This window comes from Eptesicus fuscus, chromosome 20 (genome assembly GCF_027574615.1).
Source record: "Eptesicus fuscus isolate TK198812 chromosome 20, DD_ASM_mEF_20220401, whole genome shotgun sequence".
Taxonomy (NCBI): Eukaryota; Metazoa; Chordata; class Mammalia; order Chiroptera; family Vespertilionidae; genus Eptesicus; species Eptesicus fuscus.
In genome coordinates this window covers 11,782,852-11,800,730 of record NC_072492.1, presented here as the reverse complement: position 1 = coordinate 11,800,730, position 17,879 = coordinate 11,782,852, and positions in this window count along the sequence as shown.

Genomic DNA, 17,879 nt, shown 5'->3' with positions numbered 1-17,879 from the left:
TATGCATTCATCCCATATAAAGCATCTAAGTAAAATAGAAATATAGAAAAACTTCCTATCTCAGTCTACTGGGGTTACTATAACAAAATACCATGGTCTGTAAGGCTTATAAACCACCAAATTTATTTCTCACAGTTCTAGAGACTGGAAGTCGAAGATCAGGGTGCTAGCATAGTTAGGTCAGGGCACTCTTCCAGCATGGCAAAGGCACAAGGAAGCTCTCTAAGGCCTTATTATAAAGGCACTAATCCCATTCATGAAGACTCTACCCTCAGGACCTAAGAATCTCCCAAAGGCACTGACTCATAATTTCATCACATTGGACATTAAGTTTTCAACATATGAATTGAGAGAGGAAAGGTGAACATTAACATTTAGCCTATAACAACAATTAATCTGCCAGGGGACACAATGTTAAAATTTCAACACTGGAGAAAGAGAATTGATGGGAATCATGGAAAGGGACGGACAGGAACTCCTGGAGATTAGAGTTCAGAAAATTGGACTCCTTGTAACAAATGATTATAAAAAGGGATTCAGAGTGTGGAAATATTAATCTCAATGATACAAAGGTAGATTTAAGATGATGAGGTTTTAGAATGTGAGGAAGAAAGATGTAGTCTCATTTCTCAGGCACTCACTTGAAGCCTGTTGACCCAGGCAAAGGGACAGTCTACTCCAGAGCCTTGCACTTCCCTAAATCGACTGCTGCCAAAAGAAACTGGGAAGAAGAGCAAACTTACTGCAAGCACTATGGAGCCATGGAGGCCTGCAGAGGGGCAATATCAAGCACTCTGCCAAAATGATTTATTGCCTTAATCAGAAAAAAATAAAAAATACAATTCTATAACTAGATGCTAAAAATTCTTTTTTCATAACTATGCATCCATCCCATATAAAGCACCTAAAAAAATAGGAATATATGAAAACTTCCTTAATATAACAAAATATGTAAGAAATGAATTGAAAATGTTATATTAACCAAAATAATTTCACTTAAAATCAGTGAAATGGACAGAAAACACTATTCTTACCTTTATTATTTCACATTTTTTGAGAGAATCCAATCAGGACAATAAGGAAAAGAAGTACAGGTCACCTAGAACAATGGTCGGCAAACCGCGACTCGCAAGCCACGCCAAGTGCGGCTCTTTGGCCCCTTGAGTGTGGCTCTTGCACAAAATACCACATGCAAGCATGCACATACAGTGTCATTGAAACTTCGTGGCCCATGCGCAAAAGTCGGTTTTCGGCCTGGGCGAGTCTATTTTGAAGAAGTGGTTCTAACACCGAGCCACACTCAAGGGGCCAAAGAGCCGCATGTGGCTCGCGAGCTGCTGTTTGCTGACCACTGCCCTAGAACAACAGGGGGTTAGGGGCACAAACCCCCACCACAGCTGACCCCCAAAAAACTTAACTAACAATAGCCTTTTGTTGACCAGAAACCTTACCAATAACATAAACAATTAACACATATTTTGTATGTTATATGTATAATATGCTATATTATTACAATAAAGTAAGAAGAGAAAGAAATGTTAAGAAAACAATAAGGAACAGAAATTATATTTCTGCACTGCCATGCATTTATTGAAAACAATTTACATATACGTAAACCCTTAAGCAGTTCAAAATCCATGTTGTTCAAGCTTCAATTGTAGTTAAGTTTAGGGAAACAAAATAATAATCATTTGAGAATATAATTATGAGGAAGTTCAAGAGACTCAATAAAAGATATCAGAACTAATAAGAGACAGGATATAAAATAAATACTCAAAACAACATACTAAATAGACATATTTTAAAAGAATAATTTTGCTTTTAGTTAGCAATAACCAGTTAAAACTTGAAATAAAAAAATGATTCTATTCTCTTAGTGACACATTATAAAACAAGAATAAATTTAATAAGACAGAAACAAGTCATCTATAGAAAAAATTTAAAAATTATTTTGAAGGATATTAAACAAGACCTTAATGAGCGGAGAAACACTCATTTCTGGATGGGGAGAATTCATTTGGGGAGACACTATCCCATAGTGAAAAGCATGGGCCCTGGAGTCACACATTGGGGCTCAAATCCAAGTAGAGTGTATTTCCAGCAATAAAAGATGGAGGTGTATTTACTTCCCTTACTTTTCAGATCAGGCTGCAAAATAGCAGGATACAAAATCAACACTCAAAAGTCAGTTGTATTTCTGTACATTAGTAATGAATAATATAAAAAGAAAACTAACAATCTCATTTAGAATAACATCAAAAATTAAAAAATAGTATGTAGGGATAAATGTAGGCAAGGGGACAAAAGACTTGTATACTGGAAACTACAAAACATTACTGAACAAAATTAATGACCTAAATAAATGGAAAGATATCCTGCATTCATGAATTAGAATGCTTAGTATTTAAAAGATGACAATACTACACAAAGCAATGTACAGGTTCAATACAATCCTATAAAAATCCCAATGACATTTTTTGTGGAAATAGAAAAAAAAACATCCTAAAATTCATATGGAATTCAAGGGACCTTGAATAGGCAAACAGTCTCAAAAAACAACAAAGTTGAAGAACTTGCACTTCCCCATTTCAAAACATCTTATAAACCATAGTGATCAAAACAGTGTGTTACTAGTGTGTTACTTGTGTGTTACACAAATAGAATAGAATAGAATAGAATAGAATAGAATAGAATAGAATAGAATAGGGAGCTCAAAAAAAAAAAAAATAAATATAATATAATATAATAGAGGCCCGGTGCATGAGATTCATGCACTCAGGGGGGGTGGGGGATGTGTCCCTCAGCCCAGCCTATCCAATCTGGGACCCCTCAAGAGATGTCCAACTGCCCATTTAGGCCCGTTCCTGGTGGGATCGGGCCTAAATGGGCAGTAGGACATCCCTCTCACAATCCAAGACTGCTGGCTCCCAACCGTTCGCCTACCTGCCTGCCTGATTGCCCCTACCGCTTCTGCCTGCCAGCCTGATCACCCCGTACCACTCCCCTGCCAGCCTGATTGCCCCTACTGCCCTCTCCTGCAGGCCTGGTCCCCCCCAACAGGCCTGGTCCCCCCCACACACACACACACACACACACACACACACATACATGCAGTCAATTGATTTTTAGCTCTCCAGATCCTGTTTCTCCAATCAGGAGGTGTGGAATTTCAGTTCAGAACTTGTCTTCTCATAATATAAGAGAGTCTCAGAGATAGCCTATGATCTACTAAAGTCTACTTCCAAAATATGCATTGGTCACTTAGAAGTTTTAAGGATTCAGACAATTTCATTTTACTCTCTAATTTTAGGGGGAAAAACGATAGAGCTTGCTTAATATTTGTTTATTTCACTTGCTTCATTTTTAAATGTTTTATGTATATTCTCATACTCTTATTGTTTCTCTATTTTCTATATTATCAATTCCTGTTATTTGCTTCCTCCATCTCTATTTACCTGACTTTCTAGTTTTAAGAAAACTGAATACTGATGATAGCCAGTTGGATATGATGTGGAACAAAACTCTGTATACTATTGGTGGGAAAGCAAATTGGTGCAGCCACTATGGAAAACAGTATAGTGGTTCCTAAAAATGGAACTGCCTTATGACCCAGAAATTTTACTTCTGGGGATATACCCAAAGAAACCAAACCATGAATTCTAAAGAATATATGCATCCTATGTTCATTGCAGTGTTAGCTACAAAATCCAAGATATGGAAGCAATCCAAGTGCTCATCAATAGATGAATATACAAAAAGCTATGGTCCAGGTGAGGCCATGTGTCCCTGGATCCGGGTGAGGCCTCGCGCACCTAGGTCCGGGTGAGGCCACGCGCCCCTGGGTCTGGGAGAGGCCACGTGCCCCTGGGTCCAGGTGAGGCCATGTGTCCCTGGATCCGGGTGAGGCTGGGTCCCGGGTCCGGGTGAGGCCTCGCGCACCTAGCTCCGGGTGAGACCACGTGCCCCTGGGTCTGGGAGAGACCACGCGCCCCCGGGTCCGGGTGAGGCCATGTGTCCCTGGATCCGGGTGAGGCTGGGTCCCGGGTCCAGGTGAGGCCACGCGCCCCTGGGTCCGGTTGAGGCCATGTGTCCCTGGATCCGGGTGAGGCCTCGCGCACCTAGGTCCGGGTGAGGCCACGCACCCCTGGGTCTGGGAGAGGCCACGCGCCCCCGGGTCCAGGTGAGGCCATGTGTCCCTGGATCTGGGTGAGGCTGGGTCCCGGGTCCGGGTGAGGCCACACGCCCCTGGGTCTGGGAGAGGCCACGCGCTCCTGGGTCCGGGTGAGGCCATGTGTCCCTGGATCCGAGTGAGGCCTCGCGCACCTAGGTCCGGGTGAGGCCACGTGCCCCTGGGTCTGGGAGAGGCCACGCGCCCCCGGGTCCAGGTGAGGTCATGTGTCCCTGGATCTGGGTGAGGCTGGGTCCCGGGTCCGGGTGAGGCCACACGTCCCTGGGTCTGGGAGAGGCCACGTGCCCCTGAGTCCGGGTGAAGCCGTGCCCCTGGGTCCGGCCGAGACCAAACCAGAGGGAGTCGGACCTCCGTTACCACCATTTGTCCACCATCCAGAGCTGAGGGGTCAGTGCTGACATGTACACATAAGGAACTGGTGGACATTGAAATTGGGTCTCTAAAGAACTGTTGGTCCAGAAAGAAACTCACTACAGACTGATTCATTTGCCTGTCAGCATAACTATTATTGCTCGTCTCACATTCAGTTCTTATAAGTATATCTCTAGTGACACATGATCTCGCTCATCTAGGGAAAATGATGAACAACATAGACTGATGAACAAGAACAGAACCAGAAACAAGGAGGCATCAATAGGACTATCGGGCCTCAGAGGGAGGATAGGGGAGGTTGGGGGGACGGGGGGGAGATCAACCAAAGGACTTGTGTGCATGCATATGAGCCTATCCAACGGTTAAGTTCAACAGGGGGTTGGGGCATCCGTGGGGAGGGGTGTGAGATGGGAATGGGGGGATGAGGATAAATATGTGACACCTTAATCAATAAAGAAGTTAAAAAAAAAAAAGCTATGGTACATATATACAATGGAATATTGCTCAACCATCAAAATGAAATCTTATAATTTTTGACAGCAAGAATGGACCTAGATGGTATTATACTAAGTAAAATAAGTCAGTTATATGTGAAACCTAAAGAACAAAATAAATGGAAAACCAAAATAGAAACAGACTCCTTGATACAGAGAACAAACTGAAGGTTGACAGAGTGGAGGGCCACTGAGAGTCTGAGTAAAAATGGTGATGGAATTAAGAAATACAAATTGGTAATTAGAAAATAGTCATAGGGATGTAAAGTACGGCATTGCGAATATAATCAATAATATTGAATTCATAATGTACTTTGCCATATGGGTACTTGAAATACCAGGGGAACACTTTGTAAAGTACATAATTGTCTAACCACTATGCTGTACAGCTGAAACTAATCCTATCTAATAATAGACAAATATGCAAATTGACCATACCTCTGACACATCCACAAGCCACGCCCATAAGCCACGCCCACCATCCAATCAGAGCAAGTATGCAAATTAACCCAAACCAAGATGGCTACAGCCACAGAGAGCAAGGTTTCCTAGGTAACAGAGGAAGCCAAGCTTTCCGCCTTCCCTTGCTAGGCCTAAACCTCCACTCAAGCTACAAAGTTTCAATTATAGAAGGTAAACAAATTCAAACAAATGGCGGCAGAATGGAGCTTGAGAGAGCAGGCCAGGGTTGCCACCGGCAACAGGGGAAGCAAAGCTTTCCACACACCCTGGCTGGGCCCACCTGATTAAGGCAACAAAGTTTCAATTATAACCCCAACACAAATGGCTACCAGCCTCGGAGGGAGCCCCAGGCTTGGCTCTGCTCCAGGCTACAAAGTTTCAATTGTAGAAGGAAAATAAATTCCAGATACCAGGGCCTCCGCTTGTGTTGCCAGGGGGCGTGGCCCGCCTGCAAACCACCACAGGCCCCTCGCTCAGGCTGCCCCACACCTCAAGGGAACCCCCACCTGATCTGGGACGCCCTTCAGGGCAAACCAGCTGGCCCCCACCCCTGTACCAGGCCTCTATCCTATCTAATAAAAGAGTACTATGCAGATTGACCATCACTGCAACACACAATATAGCTGCCCCCATGTGGTCAAAGATCCTGCCCCCATGTGGACACAAGATGGCCACCACAAGATGGCCAGCAGGAGAGGGCAGTTGGGAGGCACCCGGCCTGCAAGGGAGGGCAGTTGAGAAGGACCAGGCCTGCAAGGGAGGGCAGTTGGAGGTGATCAATCCTGCAGGAGAGGGCAGTTAGTGGTAACCAGGCCGGCAGAGGAGGGAAGTTGGGGGCAAACAGGCTGGCAGCAGAGTGTTTAGGGGGTGATCAGGCTGGCAGGAAGAAGCGATTAGGGGCAATCAGGAAGGCAGGCAGGCAAGCAGTTGGGAGCCAGCAGTCCTGGATTGTGAGAGGGATGTTCGACTGCCCGTTTAAATGGGCAGTCGGACATCCCTCAAGTGGTCCCAGATTGGAGAGGGTACAGGCTGGGCTGAGGGACAACCCCCACTGTGCACGAATTTTGTGCACCGGGCCTCTAGTATTTAATATTCAGAAATAAAATACTGCATGTATGCTTTGGTGTAATTATAATGAATCAGTATCATAGTGACTCCTATATGTAACACTCAGATTTTAGAATTGTGAATCAGGTTGATATTTGCCAATTTTAAAAGATCCTACCATATTTTGGTGTTTATTTTAAAAACACATGTAATCGGGTAGAAGCATAGACCCTGTGGACTATATCAGCATCAGAGCAATTTACTTTGTGATTGTAGGTTGGGTGGTACAGGGATATATACTATATATTCTCAGATTACTCTTCTAGGTTTGGTTAGTCGAGGATAGGAAATAAAATAGCCTGGGATTTGGTGAGGCTGAAGGAGATGTGGGTTTGTGGACATGCACTTCCTCTGCTCCCTGAACTCCAAATGAAACAGAAGAATGGCCAGAGGTCAATGAACTACAACAGGAACCTCTGCCAGCAGCTCAGCTGAAAGACAAAGTGTCAAAGCATCACAGGCTTTGATAATCAAGATCACTGAGAAAAAACCTTGGGATTTAAGAATCAACATACCATAAAGAAGCTTTAGAAGTTTCAGTAGAAAACTAAGGCCAGAAGCCAAGACTCATAGGGCCAAATAGACAATGGGTGGTTATGATCTGAATCAGCGAGTGTTCATGACACTTTCTGGGATCATCCACCAGCATTTCAGGTGACTTTAGGGATATCTCTTCATCTCTTTGAACTTGAATGTCTTTATTTATAAGAACTGGTACAGCAAGCAACCATCAATAAAATAAAAAGGGAACCCATTGTATGGATAAACATATCCACCAATGATATATCTGGTAAGGAGTTAATTTCCAAAATATATAAAGAACTTGTACAATTCAACATTAATCTAATTTAAAAATGGGAAAAGGACCTGAATAGACAATTCTCAAAAGAGGACATAAAGATGGCCAATAGACATGAAAAAATGCTCAACATAACGAATCATCAGAGAGATATTATAAGAATACTGAAACACCAATCAGAAAGAATATATTAACCCCTATCACAGCAGCATTGTTCACAATAGACAAGTTCTGGAACCAGCCCAAGTGCCCATTAGTAGTTAAGTGGATAAAGAAAGCTATGGTACATTTACACATTGGAATACTATGAAGCTGTAAAAATAAAGGAACTCTTACCTTTTGCAATAGCATGGATGGACCTGGAGAGAATTATGCTAAACAAATAAGCCAGTCAGAGAAAAACAAGTACTATATGATCACACTTTCATGTGGAATCTAATGAACAAAATAAACTAATGAATAAAATAGAACCAGATACATTTATACATGGTACAGACTGACAGATGTCAGAGGTGAGGTGATGGGGCAGAGAGGATGAAAGAAGGTGAAGAGAATAGCCCAAGTATATATATGCATAGCCCATGGGCACAGACAACAGTGTGGTGAGGGCCAGAGGGAGGGGAGGGCAGGGTCTAGGTAGAGGATGGCAAACTGGAAGGTGGAACGGGGAACATCTGTAATAATGTCAACAATAAAAGTAAAATATAATTTTTTAAAAGTGGTACAATGAGAGCTACCTCACTGACTTTTTGCAAGGATTAAATGAAAGGCATTTTATATTTTTGTTCCACCAGAAAACTGATCATAGCCACTTTTTCTTTGAGAGTGTTGGTGGTGCTTAAATCATACAATTGGGAGAATCAATTTATACTTCCTTCTACTTACAACTGCTGGGAAAGAGGTGATGGCAAAGAATTGACCCTGTTAATGATGTCCCAAACTCTCTGCCTTTACTTTATGCTGCTCAAATAATAAATGGCCAAATTATTTGAATTCTTCTTTAAAATAAAATGGGAGAATTTTTGCTTTCCAATGATAATTAAAATAGAAATGGGGAAAGGGAGAGCATTGTGAGAGTGACTGGAAATAAAGAAAGAGAAGAGAGAGTGAGAGATCTGAACAACATGGCGTGCGTGCGTGTGTGTGTGTGTGTGTGTGTGTGTGTGTGTGTGTGTGTGTTTGGTGTAGGGGGAGTACTGAGAATAAAGACAGCACAAGGAAATCCTGTTGTCAGGAATATCCATAAAGCATTTAACAATATAAACGTCTTACAGTAAGTGCAATCATGCTGACTATCTATAATAATGAAAGCATAATATGCTAATTAGACCAGATGTCCTTCCGGATGACCTTCCAGACAAAGCCGGGACTATGAGGGAAGCCTGCCAGCACCCAGAGGGAAGCCCAGGTCCCAAGTGCCGGAGAGAAGCCTGGGTCCCGGGTGCCAGAGGGAAGCCGGTGCCGACAGCCTTAGGAAGGAAGGCCTACTCTTTCACGAATTTCATGCCGATGCATCACTCACAATACCATCTTCAAACATTCTACTGACACAAAAGATTTGTAGTGAAAAGCAACAGTCCCCTGCCAACTCCCAACCCCATAATCAATGTTTTATATGGCTCATGCTTTGCAATTGTTTCTGAAGTCACTTGTATTTCATCTGTATGTCTCATTTTCTTTCTTTTCATTTCTTGCCATATTTATGGTGATGAAACAAGGTTGTTTGTCTCCTCAAACATATTTTGCTGGTTATTTCCTGGTAGTTTAACATGTTCCCTAATCATATGTACTTCCCACACATTAGTGGTTATATCCATAGGAGGGAGGAGAGTGGGGGGTGAGGAGGGAGGAGAGTGGGGTGAGGAGGGAGGAGAGTGGGGTGAGGAGGGAGGAGAGTGGAGGGTGAGGAGGGAGGAGAGTGGGGTGAGGAGGGAGGAGAGTGGGGTGAGGAGGGAGGAGAGTGGGGTGAGGAGGTGAGGAGGGAGGAGAGTGGGGGGTGAGGAGGGAGGAGAGTGGGGTGAGGAGGGAGGAGAGTGGGGTGAGGAGGGAAGAGAGTGGGGTGAGGAGGTGAGGAGGGAGGAGAATGGGGTGAGGAGGTGAGGAGGGAGGAAAGTGGGGTGAGGAGGTGAGGAGGGAGGAGAGTGGGGTGAGGAGGGAGGACAGTAGGGTGAGGAGGGAGGACAGTGGGGTGAGGAGGGCTCGGAGGGAGGGTGGCCAGGACGGTGCCCAATATAAGAATTGCTAACAATTTTATCTTTCAAGATGCCTTCATAGTTGGTGCTAAGTATTTCTGCTATAGGTACATAAATATTGTCAACTAGAGGCCCAGTGCATGAAATTCGTGCATGGCAGGGAGGGGAGGTAGCGGGGGGTGTTGTCCCTCAGCCCAGCGTGCAGTCTCTCCAATCTGGGACCCCTCAAGGGACCTTCATTTTTTCCTTCAAGAGTGTGGTGGAAAAACCCTAGATCACCTTCTTGGATTTGTATAACCCAAATTACCAAGAACACTGCAATTGGTGGCCTACAGGGAGCTTAGCCAATGAGTTGTCAGAAAAGGTATTTACTCTCAAAATGGTTTGGCTCAGTGGATAAACCGTGGGCCTGCAGACTGAAGGGTCCCAGGTTTGATTCCTGTTAAGGGCATGTACCATGGTTGGAGGCATATCCCCAGTGGGGAGTGGGCAGGAGGCAGCTAATGGATGTTTCTCTCTCATTGATATTTCTGTCTGTCTATCCCTCTCCCCTCTTCTCTGTAAAAAAAATCAATAAAATATTTTTTTTACAAAGGTGTATCCTCTGCAGCTCATGCAGCCCCTGGGTTGTGTCCACTGGGCTAGGGGCGTGTCCCTGCCACCCGGTGGTGGCTGCCGGGGTCTCCGCACACCCCAGAGGCCAGCAGCCATCCCTCTGTGGAGGGCGCTAGGGTTGGGGCATGGACACAATCCGACACTTGGTGCTGGAGCTTGGAAAGCCTTTGGGGTGGGGCGGGAACATCCCCGTCTCCAAACGCCCCAAGGCCAGCAGCCAGCCTGACCATGGGCCTCAGGCTCGGGGTTTGCAGGGACCCTGGGCAGCATGCAGCAGTGGCCGCCAGGGTCTCGGCACACCCCAGAGGCCAGCGGCAGCCCCCGGTCCTGGGCACCTGGCTGGGGGCGTGGCCCCAAACCGCCGCTTTGTGCAGGAGCCTTTGCAAGCAGCTTGGGGAGGCAGCCTGACCATGGGCCTCAGGCTCAGGGCTTGCAGGGACCCTGGGCAGCACACAGAAGTGGCCGCCAGGGTCTCGGCACACCCCAGAGGCCAGCAGCAGCCCCCGGTCCTGGGCGCCTGGCTGAGGGCATGGCCCCAAACCGCCGCTTTGTGCAGGAGCCTTTGCAAGCCACTGGGGGCGGGGCGGAACATCCCCGCCAGGTTGCTTGGCGCCTACACCCATAGGCTCTGAGTGGCCAGGGGGCATTCTGGGACCCCTGCCACTCAGGACCTAAGCACGGGCCTACAGGCTAGGAGTGGCCTGGGTCCGGAGGATGTTTCCTGGACCCAGGCCGCTTAGCGCCTGCATAGGCAAATTAACCGCCATCTTGTTTGCTCTGGTTCGCTGTGGGCATAGCGGAGGTGCGGTCAATTTGCATGTTTCTCTATTATAAGGTAGGATATCTCTTCCTGTGAATTTAGCCACTATAGATAATCATTACTAGATGTGTTATTTTATTAGGTTTTACAAACTGTTGGTATTCTAACTCTATCATTCCTCCTTCATTTATTAGCCTGAATATGCCTAAGAGGTAAAATATTGCATAAAGATGTCTGGATTAGAAGTTGGCAAGAATGAGGAATTGGAATTGGTTTAAGGTCAGGCTATTGCTGAGTCTGCAAGTATAAGGTTTAAGGGACATAGCGAAGATCAGGCATAGAGGTCCGGGGGAGTGAAGTAGCTGTGGTTCCACGTTGAGTCCTTTTTCTGGTGGAGGCGTGCTAGATGTTCAGTGGTCACAGTACTCATGCAGAGTGAAGACCCACCAGGGCAGAGAGCCTGGAATAATAATAGGCTTGCTACTTAGCATTAGGTTCATGGAAAGGTGTAGGCCATAATCTATCAAAACTCAGGGGTTCAATGAGTACCATCTCACACCTGTCAGAATGGCAATCATCAACAAATCAACAAACGACAAGTGCTGGCGAGGATGCGGAGAAAAAGGAACCCTCGTGCACTGCTGGTGGGAATGCAGACTGGTGCAGCCACTGTGGAGAACAGTACAGAGTTTCCTCAAAAAACTAAAAATGGAACTCCCATTTGACCCAGTAATCCCACCTCTAGGAATATACCCTAAGAAACTAAAAACACCAATCAGAAAGGATATATGCACCCCTATGTTCATAGCAGCACAATTCACCATAGCTAAGATTTGGAAAGAGCCCAAATGCCCATCAGCAGATGAGTGGATTAGAAAACTATGGTACATCTACACAATGGAATACTACGCTGCTATAAAAAAGAAGGAATTCTTACCATTTGCAGCAACCTGGATGGAATTGGAGAACATTATGCTGAGTGAAATAAGCCAGTCAATGAAAGAAAAATACCACATGATCTCACTCATTTATGGATAATAAAGAACATTATAAACTTGAACAAAAAGATAGATACAGAGGCAGTAAAGCATCAAACAGTCTGTCAAATTACAGCAGGAAGGTTAGGGAGAGGTGGGGAAGATAAGAGATCAACCAAAGGACTTGTATGCATGCATATAAACATAACCAATGGATGCAAAACTCTGGGGGGGTGAGGGCATATATGGGAGGGGGGCAATGGTAAGATATGTACACATATAATACCTTAATAAAAAAATTGGAAAAAAAAAAGAAGGAATTCTTACCACTTGCAGCAGCATGGATGGAACTGGAGAGCATTATGTTAAGTAAAATAAGCCAGGCAATGAAAGAAAAATACCACATGATCTCACTCATTTATAGAAAATAAAGAATATTGTAACCTGATGAATACAAAGATAGATACAGAGGCAGTAAAGCACTGAACAGACTGTCAAATTACAGCGGAAAGGCTGGGGGGTGTTGGGGAGGGAGGGAAAGAGATCAACCAAAGGACTTGTATGCATGCATATAAGCACACCAATGGACACAAGACACTGTGGGGGTGGGATGAGGGCATGCGACAGGGGTTAGGGGAGGCTGGGGGAAGGTCAATGGGGGGGGGGAGGAGATATATGTACTAATATATGTAATACTTTAAACAATAAAAATATTTAAAAACTCAGGGGTTCACCTTCTTAATGTGTATAGAAATTTCTATGGGCTACATTTCTATACTTCCCTTTTCTACATATTTCCTTATCATTTCACTGACAACAGGTTTAACTGTGTGTGACAACCACACCTTGGTGAGGAACTTAGGTTTTATTTTATATTTATTAGGAAGCTCTTAGAAGGGGTTAAGCAGCTAACCCATATCATTCTAGTGGGATTGGTCACGGGCCTTGTATGCAGCTTGGTCTTTCTGCTGGGTATGTCAGAAATGCAACGCCCTGACTGCCTTTCTTGTATTTATCAAGGCTGTTTCCTCAGTGAGCAATTATGAGCAATGAGGTCATGTTCCTAAAGACAGAGAATGGACATGACCTGCTTACCACAAAAGTGGTGAGTCCCCCAAACTCAGCGGTCCTCTCCTATAATGCAGCCCTGTGTGTGCTGACATCCACATACACCCACCTGCATCATTCTCATGGGACTTGGGAGGGCATGAGGGACTGATGTGAATATGAGCTGTGGCTATTGCTTTTGCTCCATGTAATAATGTCCCCTTTGTTACTGAACTAAATGTTTTCTGTCTTCAAACAACAACTAGTCAAATCTAACTAGTTTTTAAAGACCCTTCACCGTTCTTGAAAATTACACCCATCCTATTGGCAAAAACTCAAAAGTGATCACTTTTTATGCTGGTGGAGATGCAGAGAAAAGGGACCTCTGGTACCATGCTACAGCCTTTTTGTTAAACAAGTTAACAATAATATACATTGGTGTATATTTATTGGCAAACTCATTGAATTGCAGACATCAAATACGTACAGATTTTACATGTCAAGCATACATGAAAAGGTGGTTTTCACACCCTAGCTGTTGTGGCTCAGTTAGTTGATTGTGGTCCCATGTACCGAACTTTCAATTATTTATTCCTGATCAGGGCACATACCCAGATTGCAGGTTCAATCCCTGGTCGGGGTGTATATGGGAGGTAATAAATTAATGTTTCTCTCTCTCTCATATCTATGTTTCTTTCTTTCTCTCTTCCTTTCTAAAAAATAAATTAAGACATTTTTTTAAAAAGTTGGTCTTCAAAAAAACCAAAACATCCTATAATATATATATATATATATATATATATATATATATATATATATACACATACATACACACACATTTTAGTCTAAAATCTCATTTATGAGAATCTATCCCATAAATATAAGGGTATACATACAAAGGTATTCATTAAAGCACTCGTGATAGTTAATACTGAACACCCATCAAGAGAGTAATCCTTGTCCTAGCTGGTCTGGCTCAATGGATAGAGCATTGGTCCTCGGACTGAAGGGTCCCAGGTTCCATTCTGGTCAAGGGCACATACGTTGGTTGCAGGTTCCCCGGTTCTGGTTGGGATGTGTGCAGGAGGCAACCAATAGATGTGCCTCTCTCACATCTATGTTTCTTTCTGTCTCTCCCTCTCCCTTCCAATCTCTCTATCAATGGAAAAATACCATTGGGTGAAGATAAACATAAATAAATAAATAAATAAATAAATAAATAAATAAATAAATAAATAAATAAAAAATAGTGTTTTTTTTTTTAAAGAGAGTAATTATTCAAGCTAGTGAAGAGAGCAGTCAAATCTCCATCTATGGTTCTAAAGATATTGTCAACATGTTTTTGTTTTAAATAGAGAGGAGGGGAGGTTGAGAGAGAGGGAGATAGAGAAAGAAAGAGAGAGAGAGAGAGAGAGAGAAATACTGACAATAAACACAGCAGAGGAAAATCCTGTTATCAGGAATAGCCATAAAACATTTAATAATATAAATGCCTTACAGTAAGTGTCATCATCCTGGCTTTATTAGGTGTTGATATGATGCTTCACTCCATTATGCCAACATTTAGAAAACTTGTGTTGTTTGAGTGCATGGGCAACAACATTCTGGAAGGGAAAGCTTCTAAGTCTGGGTCATCACGGCAGAGCAGAGACCTGCACCAGTAGGCAAGTAATGAGTTAGGTTGAGAAAATAATGAGAGAAAGATATTAGAACAAGAGCCAATGAATCAATGAAGGGAGTAAGATTAAAAAAAAAAAAAAAAAAAAACCTCATGGAACAGACAACAGTATGGTGATAACCAGAGGAAATGGGGGAGGGGGGAGGTGAAAGAGAGTAAACACGGATAAATCGTCATGAAAGGAGACTAAATTTTGGATGGTGAATGCACAATGCAATGGGCAGAGATAATGGATTCCAGAATTGTACATTTGAAACCTATATAATTTTATTGACCAATGTAACCACAATAAATTCAATAAAAATGAGCTAATGGAAATAATTATAAATAGAGCTTGGAACTATAAGCAGAGACTCCTTCCCCCAATTCAGATAGTCTGCCTCCCTCTGCAACCTCAGTAGCTCTCTTCTTATTTGGAATTTAACCTTGCCTGTCCAAGATGGAAAGAGAAATCTGAGCAGGTCAATGCAGCAGTTCTGACTCAGCGCTCAGACTGTGAATTCCTGCCTTGATCTTTCATACTTCTCGATGCATTCTAGCTCCTCCTTTCACTATAACATCAACATGACCTCCTTATATTCATCTTGCATGAAATTCATTTATTCTTTACAGGCATAGGAATTTTTGTGTGATTTTTATCAATCACAACATTATGTTCAAATATCCTACTGACTCAAAAGATTTGTAGTGAAAAGCAACAATCAATCCCCAGCCAACGCCCAAACACAAGATCAATGTTATTTATGGCTCATGTGTTGCAATTGTTTCTGAAGTCACTTGTATTTCATCTGTATGTCTCATGTTCTCTTTTTTTCATTTCTTGCCATGTTTATGGTGATGAAACAAGGTTGTTTGTCTCCCCAAATGTATATTAATTATTATTTTCTGATGGTTTAACGTATTTCTTTATCCCCTGTACTTCCTACATGCTGGTAGTTATATCTATAGATTGTATGAGAAACATTAAGTTTTATATTTCAAGGTGGCTTCTGAGTTGGTGCCAACTATTTCTACCAGAGGCACATAATCATTGGCAATATCTCTTTTGGTGCATTTACTAGTAGCCACAGAACTATTTCTTAGATGTATTATGTTATTAGGGTTTTCAAACTGTTGGTATTCTAACTCCATCATTCCTGTGTCATTTATTAGTTGGAATATACCTAAGAATTAAAATATTGGATAAGATGTCTGGATTAGAAGTTGGCAAGAATGTGGAATTGGAATTGGTTTAAGGTCAGCCTCTTGCTGAGTCTGCAAGTATGAGGTTTAAGGGACATAGCGAAGATCAGGCATCGGGTCCAGGGGAGTGAAGTAGCTGTGGTTCCATGTTGAGTCCTTTTTCTGGTGGAGGTATGCTAGATGTTCAGTGGTCACAGTACTCATGCAGAGTGAAGACCCACCAGGGCAGAGAGCCTGGAATAATAGGCTTGCTGCTACAGTATTTGGTAGATCCATGGAAAGGTGTGGATCATGCTCTATCGAAACTCATGGGTTCACCATCTTAATGTGTACAGAACTTGCTTCTGGCCACATCTATTACTTCCTTTTTTCTATGTATTTCCTCTTCATTACACTAAGAGTAGGTTTACCAGTAACTGTGCAAACCACACCTTGGTGAGGAACTCGGGTTTTATTTTCTATTCATTATGAAGCTTTAGACAAGGTTAAGCAGTTAAAACACTTCATTTTATTGGGGATGGCGATCTGCAATGGACCCTGAGTGCCCCTAGGTCTTCCTGCTGGGTATGTCAGAAATGCAAAGCCATGACAGCTCATTACTATTTGTCAAAGTTGTTTCAGCAGGGAGGGACCATGAAAATGAGGTCATGTTCCTTTAGACAGAGAATGAATGGACATGGATCTGCTTACCACAGAGTGGCAAGTTCCCCAAACTCACGGTCCTCTCCTATAATGCAGCCCACTGTGTGTGCTGCCACTCACCTCGGCCCACCTGCATCACATTCCTTGTATGTGGTAGGGCATGAGGAACTGAAGTGAATGTGAACTGTGGCTACTGCTTTGCTCTAACTAATAATATCCCCTTTGTTACTGAACTAGAAGTTTTGTGTCTTCTGCTACCATTCCTCAAATAGCAAGTAGTCAAATCTTACTGGTTTTCAAGTTGGGTAAAATCCCAGACCCTTCACTGATCTTGAAAATTACATCCAACCTATTGGCAATTTTTTTTTAATTATAGCTTTCTATGTTGGTGGAGATGCATCAAAAAGGGCACTCTGGTACCATGCTACAGCATTTGGGGAAGCAATTTGACAATAATAGACATTGGTGTACACTTATTGGCAAATTCATTGAATTTTATACATCACATATGCGTGGACTTTACATGTCAAGCATACCTCAAAATTATGGCTTAAAAGGGATGTCCAATATACAATATATACAAGCATTTTACTGTAAAATCTCATTTCTGGGAATCTATCCTATAAATATAAGGGTATATATACAACAGTGTTCGTTAAAGCACTCATCACAATTAATATTGAAAACCATCAAGAGGGTAATCCTTCAAGCTCATGAAGAGAGCAGTTATATCTCATTCTATTTATCTGAAGATATTCTCATCATGAATTGTTAACTGTGGAAAGCAACTTCCAAGAAAATAAATGTATAGTGTGACCATTTTTGTGGAAGAAATTACATAAATCATATGAAACAATCTGATTAACAGAAAGAAGTAGAGAAGCAAAAACAGTAGATATTGACATTGGTTGTCAGTCTAGGATGGGGAGGGGAGTGTGGATAGAAAACAAAAGGGAGAAAAGTAACACATTAGCTACTCTAGGTGCATGGACACCGAAAGGCTTATTACAGGAAATACTCTAACTTATCCCTGACCTCTGAAGTTTCGCAAGAAGGGCTTTCTCTAGCCCACAATGGCAATCCCAGTGCCTCTTTGGCACACAGACCTGGTAGGTGAATAGAAAGTGAGGACAGTTGCCCGGAGGCACCAGGCACTGCAAGAAAGAAAAGGAATGGCACCCAGGACCCCTTCAGAAAATGCTACTTGGTAGAACAACCGGGCAGGGGTTGGGAAGATGTTGGGGGGAACGAGAGCCTAGAAAGAAACTCTGGTGGAATCTCCCTGCCCCTCTCCATCTCTCCCTGCACCCAGGCTCAGCCCCTCATCTTCCTCTAAGCCCCATTCTCAGCACTTTGCTGAGAG